The sequence below is a fragment of the Mus caroli genome, unplaced genomic scaffold (genome assembly GCF_978045245.1).
Source record: "Mus caroli unplaced genomic scaffold, Mus_caroli_1 scaffold_6, whole genome shotgun sequence".
Classification (NCBI taxonomy): domain Eukaryota; kingdom Metazoa; phylum Chordata; class Mammalia; order Rodentia; family Muridae; genus Mus; species Mus caroli.
The window spans coordinates 88,742,283-88,753,321 of NW_028227261.1; positions in this window are offsets into that span (position 1 = coordinate 88,742,283).

An 11,039-nucleotide genomic window follows, 5' to 3' on the forward strand; every position below is an offset into this window, starting at 1 on the left:
TTTTGATTACGTATTTTCCTCAATTACATTTCCAATGCTATCCCAAAAGTCTCCCATACCCACCCCCCACTTCCCTACCCACCCATTCCCATTCTTTTGGCCCTGGCATTCCCCTGTATTGGGGCATATAAAGTTTGCAAGTCCAATGGGCCTCTCTTTCCAGTGATGGCCGACTAGGCTATTTTTTGATACATATGCAGCTAGAGACAAGGACCATCTAGAGACTGCCATATCCAGGGATCCATCCCATAATCAGCTTCCAAACGCTGACACCATTGCATACACTAGCAAGATTTTGCTGAAAGGACCCAGATATAGCTGTCTCTTGTGAGACTATGCTGGGGCCTAGCAAACACAGAAGTGGATGCTCACAGTCAGCTATTGGATGGATCACAGGGCTCCCAATGGAGAAGCTAGAGAAAGTACCCAAGGAGCTAAAGGGATCTGCAACCCTATAGTTGGAACAACATGATGAACTAACCAGTACCCTGGAGCTCTTGTCTCCAACTTAATCTTAATAGAGTTAGAAAGAGTAATTTGCAAAGTCATTTGAAAAACAATAGACTGGAATAGTGAGAAATATTCTCAGCAATAAAAGAACTTCTGTGGAAATCATCATCACTGACCTTAAGCTGTATTACAGAGGAATATCGATAAAAAACGGTATGCTATTGGTTCAGAGACAGGCTGGAAGATCAATGGAATAGAATTGAAGACTCAGAAATGAACCCACAAAACTTTGGTCACTTGATCTTAGACAAAGAAACTAAAACCATCCAGTGAAAAAAGAGAACATTTTCAGCAAATGATGCAGGTTCAACTGGCAGTCAACATGTAGAAGCAGGCAAATAGATCCATTCATATCTTCTTGTACAAAACCCAAGTCTAATTGGGTCAAGGGTCTCCACATAAAACCAGATACACTGAAAAAAATAGAATAGAAAGTGGTAGAGAGCCTCCAACACATGGGCACAGAAGAATATTTCCTGAGCCGAACATCAATGGCTCTAAGCTCAACCATAGACAAATAGGGCCTCTTAAAATTGCAAAGCTTCTATAAGAAAAAGACCATGCCAATAGTACAAAACTGCAACCAATAGATTGGGAAAAGATCTTTACCAATCCTATATCAGATAGAGGACTAATATCCAATATATACAAAGAACTTAAAAAGTTAAGACTTCAGAGAGCCAAATAACCTATTAAAAAGGGGTACAGCAATAAACAAAGAATTATCAACTGAGAAAACTTAAATGGTAAAGAAACCCCTAGAGAAATGTTCAACATCCTTAGTTATCAGGGAAATACAAATAAAAAAAAACCCTGAGATTCTACCTCACACCAGTCATAATGGCTAAGATCAAAACTCAGATGAGAAGAGCAACACTCCCCCATTGTTGGTGGGATTGAAAGCTGGTACAACCAGTCCAGAAATCAGTCTGGCCGATCCTCAGCAAATTTGTCATAGTATTTACTATGTGTGGACCCAGTTATACCACTCCTGAGGATATACCCAAAAAATGTGCCAAGTTATAACAAGGACACACTCTCTACTAAGCTGGAAAAAAACCCAGATATCCTTCAACAGATGAATAGATACAGAAAATGTGGAGGATTTACACAATGGAGTACTACTCAACTATTAAAAACAATGAATTTCAGCACTTGGGAGGCAGAGACAGGCAGATTTCTGAGCTCGAGGCCAGCCTGGTCTACAGAGTGAGTTCCAGGAAAGCCAGGGCTACACAGAGAAACCCTGTATCAAACAAACAAACAAACAAAAAAACAAAAAACAAAAAAACAAAAAAACAAAAACAAAAAACAAAACAAAACAAAACCAAAAACAAAAACAAAAAAAAAAAAACAAAAAAAACAAAAACAAAAGGAATTTATAATTCTTAGGCAAATGGATGGAACTAGAAAATTTCATCCTGAGTTAATAACCCAACCACAAAAGAACCCACATGGTATGCACTCACTGATAAGTGGATATTAGCCCAAAAGCTCAAAATATCCAATATATAATTCACAGATCACATGAACTTCAAGAATAAGGAAGACCTATGTGTGTATACTTTGGTCCTTCTTAGAAGGGGTGAAACATAAAACCCATGAGAGGAGATACAGAGAAAAAGTGTGGAGCAGAGACTGAAGGAAAGGCCATCTAGAGATTGCCCCATCAGAGGATCCATGCCATATACAGACACCAAATCCAAACAATATTGAGGATGCCAAGAAGTGTTTGGGTACAGAATCCTGATGTAGCTGTTTCAGAAAATTGAACATAGTACTACCTAGGACCCAGAGATTCCACCTCACACCACTCAGAATGGCTAAGATCAAAAACTCAGGTGACATCAGATTCTGGCGAGGATATGGAGAAAGAAAAACACTCTTCCATTGCTGGCGTGATTGCAAACTGCTACAACCACTCCGGAAATCAGTTTGGCAGTTCCTCAGAAAATTGGACATAGTACTACCTAAGGATCCAGCAATTCCACTCTTGGGCAAAAATTACCCCAAAGATGCTCCAACATATAACAAGGACACATGCACCACTGTATTCATAGCAGTCTTATTTATAATAGCAAGAATTGGAAAGAACCCAGAAGTTCTTTATCAGAGGAATGGATACAGAAAATGTGGTACATTTACACAATGGAGTATATAACTCACCTATTAAAAACAATGACTTCATGAAATTCTTAGGCAAATGGATGGAAATAAAAAGTATGATCCTGAGTGAGGTGACCTAGTCACAAAAGAACACACATGGTATGCACTCTCTCCTGAGAGACTCTACTAGAGCCTGAAAAATACAAATAAAAAAATGGGGGGGGGGAGAACACTGTCACCAACCTGTCTTTACTCTGAAACCAGAATCTTTTTACTGTATGTGACAGATACGGAGACACTGGTTTTGATTCTTAGAAATAATTTTTTATTTACCATTTTACTAATATAGAAAAGCTATTCTCACTTTAGAGTGAAGCTTTCTGCCTAAATAGTTCAGAATCTCAATTTATCAAGTTCCTATCTGTGTTAGACTTCATCAGCCTTATCCTGTTACTGTGATATTTCTGAATTCAAAGAAAGATGAGAAAACCCACTCGACAAAAAGAAGGGCCTTTAGCAGGGAGAAAAGGGAAGTCATGTATCTAGGGAGAAAGCAGATAGATGCTTAACTGGAAGATACAGCCCAGGCCACCACAGAATCACTAGAAGAGAATTAACCCAAGTTAGCCAAAGCAGTGTTCAAAAAATAAGAAGTAAAAGCCATTAATCTCATCTATCTGAAAGCTTTTGTTTGCCATGAACTTCACTCTGTCTTCTACTCAGAGGCAGAAACCTTAGCCTAAGTCAGATAAGAGCCAGAGAGGGAGTTGGCCAATCCAGTCAGTTTTCCCACATGAGGGTGCCTTGACCAGAAGTCAAACAACTTTATATTATGCTGACTGTAAGAAATATCCCATGAAAGACAACCACAAAACCCTCATTCTGCTGCCTTTCATTTGCTCATGGGCAGTGATTCCAGCTGCTGCACAGGCAACTGAAGGTAGCATTAACCTGTGGAGCACACAGATCAACAAGCACTAAAAAAATTGTACTAAGTCGCTTCAGAGTTATATACACATAGTTGATTTGGTTAAGTGCACACACTTCCTATGTTGAGAACCTAAGAACCTGACTTTGGTTTCCAGGACCCCATATCACAAGGCTAAAAATCGCATGTAATTCTACCTCTATAGGATAAGATACCCTTTTATGACCTATATGGCTATCTATACTCATGTGTGTATTATAACACAAAAACTTTCTCCTATACATAATTAAAAATAAAATAACACTCCAAAAATAATTGTTTTCTGTATTATGGGATGATTGAGTGGAAGTATAAGACATATGAAGGCTATTTAGAAATTATATAAACATCTTGAAAGTAGATATAGTATTCACAGTAATTCCTACCCAAATTGGGTGCATTTTTAATTGAAAATAACAAAAATATGTCAAAAAATTATGTTTTTCCCTATGTGAGGATGCAGTACTTAGGGAAATGAAAACATAGACTTTAGATATTTATGAAATGTTAATTCAAAATAAGACATGGAGATAATCATAGTGATATGATCATAACAGGATATGTCCCCAAGGTTACAGTTCTATGGTGAAAACACAAGAGATGCCACAGAAAGGATTAGATGGCTTTCTGTGTGAATGAGATTGTATGAGGAAAATGAAAACATGGAGCATGAGGAACACAGGAGTCTAGTGACAAAATAGCATGCTATCTGAGGTGTCTCCCTTTTTTCTCAAGAAGTTGGACATGTCCTGGTGATAAAGCTTGAAAAGCAGAAGGATCCCTTTGTACATGATCACCATGGTGCTTCTCATGAACTACCTTTGTCAAAATATGGGAAAATATGAGAATTGAAAGGGTCTCATATTTTTGGGTATGTAGTAATTCTATACATGCATTTTCTTGCTTTGCTGGGTCCATTACAGTCTCAAGCACTCATCTGTAGTAGCTTAGCATCACAAATTTACATATAGGACATCCATGCATGGAGAATACATTTAAAACATAATCATTTCTAACTGATAACTTAGACATGAACATCAAAATTATTCTCCTCCTAGTCCCAAATATTCATTGAGTTCCTGTTTGGCAACATATACTAGACCAAGCAACTGTGTTTTCAAGATGGAAAAAAATCCTTAAATAATTCAAATATCTAGAATGTCCAGAGAAAATATTGCTTTTTTTGAGGGAAGCACTTATACACTTTCAAATTCTTGAATACAACCAAGCAATGGTGGCACATGTCTTTAATCCCAGCACTTGGGAGGTAGAGTTCGAAGTCTACAGAGTGAGTTCCAGGACAGCCAGGGATACACAGAGAAACCCTGTCTCGAAAAACTCAAAAAAAAAAAAAAAAAGAAAGAAAGAAAGAAAGAAAGAAAGAAAGAAAGAAAGAAAGAAAAGAAATTCTTGAATACAATATATGTATCACTCATTATTCTTCTACTATCAATAATATCTACAGTTTCATCAATAATTGTATATTTTAAATTATTTGCAGATGTGTATCACCTTGACTTCTTCTGGGTATGATCCAGTTTCCAAAATCCTTAAACAGTGTTATCACATATTCCAAAAATAAGTAAGCTATTAATATCATTAGAGCTCTATATCCCTTTTAAATCAGAAACTACTGGACAGTTTTAAAGGGCATTTCATGATTGCAATAAATAAATGGCATAGGAACTCACAGCCTGAATCTTCCTTGAATCACAGGTAAATTCTTAATCATGGAAAGCAGTTGTAGATTTTAGTGACTTGGGCAATATAGGGAAAGTACAACATTTGATTTCTCTCTCAGATCTTATTTTTCACTTTTTAAGATTAACTTGTGAGTGTCTGTGTGTGGTGTGTATGTGAGGCATGTGTGTGTGTGTTTCTGTGTGTGTGTCTTTGTGTGTGTGTATATGTGTTCAGTGTCTCTGCAAAAAGACAAGTAGAGGTTCGTTGCATCCGTTGGGCCCAAAGTAGCAAGTGTTTGCTATCTTGTGGCATGTTATGCTGATGCTGGCATCTGAACTCAGGCTCTCGCTCTCTCTCTCTCTCTCTCTCTCTCTCTCTCTCTCTCTCTCTCTCTCTCTCTCTCTCTCTAGTTTTTACATTTACTGTGTCATGGTTCTTTTTTCTGAAAGACTTCAATAGTAGTGCAGCAAGAACTTTAAACTGCTGAGCCATCTCTCCTTCTCAAATGCTGTCTTTGCCATTTATTATGTGATATAGCATGACTAACATGTGCATTTCCATTCATATTAAAAGAAGGAATATTATCTGCCTTACTCATAATATAGGTAAAATAAAAGTAAAATGAAATCATTTCTAAGAGCTTCATAAACAATAATAGGTAATGCATGTGCAGTGCAGTGATGCTATTCTTATAGTCAAATGGGTTGACACAAAACAAAATGTTCTCCTCCATAAATACCTATCCAGTCAAAGCACATTATATTCTAACAAATTAGAATCCCCATGCTACCCATAGATAGCATTTATTGAAGGTTTATTATGTGCCAGGCAGTATGCCAGGTACTTTATCTCATTTGGTTCTTATGATAGAGGCAATCTGTGAGTTTGCCAAGCTTGTTTCATTTCCCTTTCAGGCACATGGCAAAATTACATCTCCCTTATTACCTTTGCTTAAATGAGGCCATGTGATTGAAGGCTGGCTTCTCTTGGCCTGCCCACAACATGTCAGGCATGATCTAATGTTTGGTGTTGTTGCCCAGTGCCTCCTTTAGGCTAATCATGCACGCCATGCATGGCAAAGGACTGAAGATTACATCCTATCCCAGATGTGGTTTATAAATGATGCCACATTCGAGATCCTCCTCCCCAAATCTCACCCACTTACCGAGTATGTGCTGGAGCAAGAAACAAACACTTGTTGGAATAAATTAAATTAAATTAAAGACTGGAAAATGTTAATATAAAAATTCCACCAATGTATTGATAGACTTCCTACCAGTTTAGATTATAAACTTTTTTGACTCCTTTTCTGATTATCTATATTTTTGTCATTATGCTACCTTAATTTCCTGGAATATTATTAAATATTTGTTGAGTAAGCATGTATATAAAACATTTTTGATCTAATGGTTGTTTTTATAGCAATTCCAAATAATAAAAATAGAAAATTTGATTTATCAATATAAAAACATCTTATTCAAAAATTAATACTTATATTTTATTACATTCTTATTTGTTTGTGAGTTAAGGCATGTACCGTGGAGGTTAAAGAATATTGTATAGGAGTTTGTCCACCACATCCACCATATGCATCCAGAGAATTCACTCAGGTTGCCAAGCTTGGCAGCAAGTACCTCGAGTTGTTGAGCTACTTCACTGGCCTTAAGGAGTTCATAGTCTTAACTGGTCCAGGTAACCATTCCAAGCCTCTGGGCAATGATTAAAAACTATGTGTTATTATCTGTAACTTTGCAACTCATGGTGCTCTCTTTACTTAAGAACTAATTCTGTACCTCATGACACTTATAATGATGAATCTCAAGGGCTAATAATTTACTTCCAAATTATCCAGTGAAGTCACTGGATCAATGTGGGTTTAGCATTAATACATCCCAATTCCATTATCCTTAGCTATCCAGACATATTTAGGACTTCATGGACCATAAAAGTCCCAGGAGTCTGATACAATATAATATTATGGCAGATTTAGTTACAATCTAATTGGCTTTTACTTATGATTCATGAATAGGGATGCACCTTACTTTGGACAAAGTAGAATCTAAGCAGAAAAACAATAGAGAAGTAGGTTCTGTAAGGTGTGAATGAAGAAACAGACGAGCAGTTTTTAAAAAAGAGAGAAAATGCTGGTTACTTTAGATTGCAAGGGGAGCATCCTGTTATCCTGACTGAGGTGGAATCAAATTTTATGTTTTCAGTAGGTTTTCCACACTGGTGTCTCCAAAGCATCTCTATGCTCTAAATATTCTATTAAATTCAGTGGTACTTTACAGGAATGTCTCCAATAAGATGATCTGTTTGGGTGAGTGCAGGAGTCTCATAGCTTTTCTTCAGTAAAAGATCATCATCATCATCATCCTTGCCATCATCATTATCCTCTAAGGGTGTAGACACCATAGGGAATTACATGTTCAAAAGGAAATCAGGTGACATAGATAGAAACCATTTCCCTCATAGCATTGTAAGGAATAAAAGAAAAAAAAATAAACAGTGTTAATTAAATACTTGAAATGACCTTTAACCCTAATAAGGACATAAAAGCTTTGTGATGCTTCTTGATTTAGAGATATGAAGACCCATATATTATTTGCAGAACTAGAATGTGATATGGCATGATTCTTAGCTAATTCATTGGGCTTAGAGTCTTTAGCCATTTGAATTAATAACACTTTAACTTCTTATTATCACATATTTGCTAGTAGCCATTGGTAACAGAAATACTGTCATTCAGGTCAATGGGTAAGGGCAGAGGCTGTCAGAATTAATGTTGAAATCTGGGTGTAATTATCAGGTTGTAAAATATTGAGCAGTTTCTTCAACCTTTGCAGGCTACAATTGTCCTCAAAAACTGGAGTGGGGTAGTAGGAGAAGTTATTGTATTAATTGGCTTAATACATTTACTACTCTTTCATCATGACTCTCATGGAGTAAATGTTGAAAAGTACAAATATTTCCACAAAAATTATTATTATTACTTATGATTACCCCAGTCAGTATCAAATTAAGAACCTTTTTATCAGTTTGATTATTCACCACAATATTTTCATTTTAATATGGTACTTTTTATTCGGTGTATTCATACAATTTGTTTAACATAATTTAATTAAGTCCTTATTCAGTTCTTAGATAAATGCTGGATACTTTCTAGTTTCACGTATGACCCTCAGATTTCACTGAAACACTTCTTCAGTGCCTCTGAGCAAACCAAAGTGGAAATAAAAGTTAACAGATTTAAAACAAAACAAAAAAACGAAGAGCCAAAGAGTGTATTGTATGAAAGTAAATTGCAATTTGAAACCCTGACAGTGGCTCCTCCAGATTTGAGGACCCCTCTGTAAAGACTTGGAGATCATCACACATAATCAACTTACAAAATACACTTAGGCATATGAGATGGAAGGAAGGACCATCCAGAGACTGCCCTACCTGGGATCCATCCCATATACAACCACCAAACCCAGACACTATTGCATATGCCAGAAAGATTTTGCTGACAGGACCCTGATATAGCTCTCTCTTATGAGGCTATGCCAGTGCCTGGCAAATACAGAAGTGGATGCTCACAGTCATCTATAGGATGGAAAACAGGGCCCCCAATGGAGGAGCTAGAGAAAGTAGCCAAGGAGTTAAAGGGGTCTGCAACCCTATAGAAGGAACAACAATATGAACTAACCAGTACCCCCAGAGCTGTGTCTCTAGCTGCATATTTAGCAGAGGATGGCCTAGTCAGCCATCAATGGAAGAAGAGGCCCTAAGTCCTGTGAAGGATCCTATGCTTCAGTATAGGGGACTGCCAGGACCAGGAATGGGAGTGGGATGGTTGGGGAGCAGGGGGAGGAGGAAGGGAATAGGGGATTTTTAGAGGGGAAACCAGGAAAGGGGATAACATTTGAAACGTAAATAAAGAAAATATTTAATTAAAATGTAAAAAACAATTCTATATTCACCAAGAGTGTTTAGATGCGACTGAAAGTCTAATAGATTTACTAGTCTGATTTTTTAGATATCATGAAATAATCATTTTGAGTATTCCGCAATGCTTAGATATGTAGTATCTTTTGTATATACACAAATTTGTATGTCTAAAGGCAGCATTCCACAAATATATGCACATGCACATGACACACTCACATGGGCACAAGCATATACATTGTAGCTAAAAGGGATGTAAGTCCCATCTGGCATAGGCCCTTTGCCCCATTTTAATTTGCTGCACCTCCTAATTTCTTTTATACTCTGAGCAGAAGTTATTCCCACAGCTAATTCTGACATGTACAGTTGAACACATGCCATCTGTTTCTGAAACCTGTGCTTGCACAGAACAAATGCTCTGTAAGGTAAGTAGTATTTGCCATGAGCCTTGAATGATTCTACGGATGGAATATCTTACAGAAAAGCAAAAATTACCCCTTCCATAGAGCTTCCTTTTTTATTGGGTTATATACAAGATGTGCCTCAACCTAACTTCATCAAAGACAAAATAAAAAGAAAGCATTATTAGGCTATTACAAAACTCTTGCTTTACATAAGATCAAATGACTAATTGAAGAGCCATAATTTACAGTACCATTGTCAGATAGTAAACTTGTAATATTAAATACTGCATTTGCCACCTCACATAACTAGTGACCTTTATCTGGGGGTGGGACAAGCATGATGGCTTCAAAAATAAAAGTGCTTCCCATCAAACCGAACAACCCAAGTTGGATCCGATATTTACATCATACATGGTGGACAGAGAGAGAACTAATTCTCGAAAGTTTTCCTTTGACCTCCACATGTGCACTTTGGCAGACACATGCCCATGTTAAGTAAATAAATTTTAAAATGATAATGATAGCAGTTGCAAGGCAACATATAAGCTTGGTCACAACCACCAGTGATCGTTAGGCATGAAACACTTAGTGCCCCCCTTAATCCAGATTAATGCATGGTAACCATTTTTTATGATTACAGTCATAAAATTTCAACGCAATGTTATAATTAAATCAAGACTGTTACATTTAAAACATTGTTTCTGTAGGTAAATAAGGATGGATTCTGAAGTAAGTGGTTAAGCTCAAAGGTGAATCTGCAGGGAAAAACAACTATAACTGTGCTACAGAGTGTACCAAATACTAAATGTTTATTGTTTTACATTAAAACTTTGTTAACTTTACTTTGTATACAGAAAACGACACTCATGAGAAAGTAAGCAAACCATCTACTACCTTAGGATTATGAACAGAAAGAAGTGAGATCTGAACTTAAACATGTCTCACTTTAAAGCCATTGGTGTTAAGGAAGACTGTACATATTTACATTAGTTTAATCCATTCCATTCCTTTATGGTGTATTTGACGTAGATGGGTAATCTGTGTCCTGGATCTGGGATCCGTGTCCTGCTACGCGTAAATCTTCAGTCACAGAGTATCCAATAAAAATATAAATAAATAAAAATAATTAAATAATAAAAAATAATAATAAAAACTTTTGCTGAATTTCCTGCCTACATTGGTGCTGCAAAGAGGTCAAAAACTTGAGCTTCTGAAATTTTTCCTGAGATGGAAACCAGATAACGGAAATGGGGCTCAGACAGCACTAATGAATTAAGAAATAAAGGAAAACACCAGGGAAGTTCTAGAAGCAGAGAATGACTTTGGGGTCAGTGTCCCAGATATCAAATTTCCCTGTGCTGGTCTATGAGTTATTGGAAAGAAATGGCAGCAGGAATCACCCAGCTATAAGAAGCAATTATATGATATGGAGGGTTAGA